General features: G+C 43.8%; 1 non-coding gene across 1 annotated transcript; it reads right to left on the minus strand.

Annotated features, from left to right (window-relative positions):
- Window positions 1-204: 204 nt before the first annotated feature.
- On the minus strand, window positions 205-311 carry LOC128132525 (small nucleolar RNA R71). Its single transcript, XR_008230569.1, has one exon. It is a non-coding gene; the product is annotated as a small nucleolar RNA R71 (small nucleolar RNA).
- Window positions 312-800: the final 489 nt, after the last annotated feature.

The raw sequence follows: 800 nt of genomic DNA on the forward strand, positions 1-800 counted from the left end.
CATTTGGATGAAGTAAATGATGTTGCTGACTATTTCAACATTCCAAATGTAACCCGCGAAACTCAACTACTTCGGATGCTTCCGGTAACCTTCAAGGGTGTTGCTAAAGACTGGCTCAAATCACTTCCTCCCGGGTCAGTCACTACTTGGGCCAAAATGAAGGAAGAATTTATAGATCACTTTTGCCCACCATCCAAAATAGCCAAACTCAAGAAGGCCATTGCAAACTTTGAACAACAAGCTGGAGAATCTTTATATGAAGCATGGGAGAGGTACAAAAGTTTACTACGAAATTGCCCACACCATGATCTAAACAGCCAGCAAGAAGTTTCCATCTTTTATGATGGAGTTAATGTCACAACCCGGCAGTTGCTAGACTCACAAGGCCCACTTACAAAGAAGCCACCCCCGGTGATTAAAGAATTAATTGAAGAATTCTCTAAACACTCTAGAGAATACCACAACCCAAGGAATGATGTCACGAGGGGAGCCGCATATGCTGCTACTGAAGATTTATCCGCGGTCATGGCCATGTTAAAAACCATGGATAGAAGGATGGATAAAATGGATCAAACGATCCATGCCATACGGGTGGGTTGCGAGAATTGCAATGGACCTCACCTCACTAGAGATTGTGATTTGGATGAGCACGGCAACAAAAAGGCACAAGCATGCTATTCGAGCGGTGACCGATATGATGAAGACTGGCGAAAACAGAAGAAGGAGTGGTTGCCTTATGAAGAGTACAAGAAGGCCAAGGAGGAGAAGTATAGGCAAAAAGGGAGAGGATTCTACCAAAA

This window comes from Lactuca sativa, chromosome 2 (assembly GCF_002870075.4).
Source record: "Lactuca sativa cultivar Salinas chromosome 2, Lsat_Salinas_v11, whole genome shotgun sequence".
In the NCBI taxonomy this organism is placed as follows: domain Eukaryota; kingdom Viridiplantae; phylum Streptophyta; class Magnoliopsida; order Asterales; family Asteraceae; genus Lactuca; species Lactuca sativa.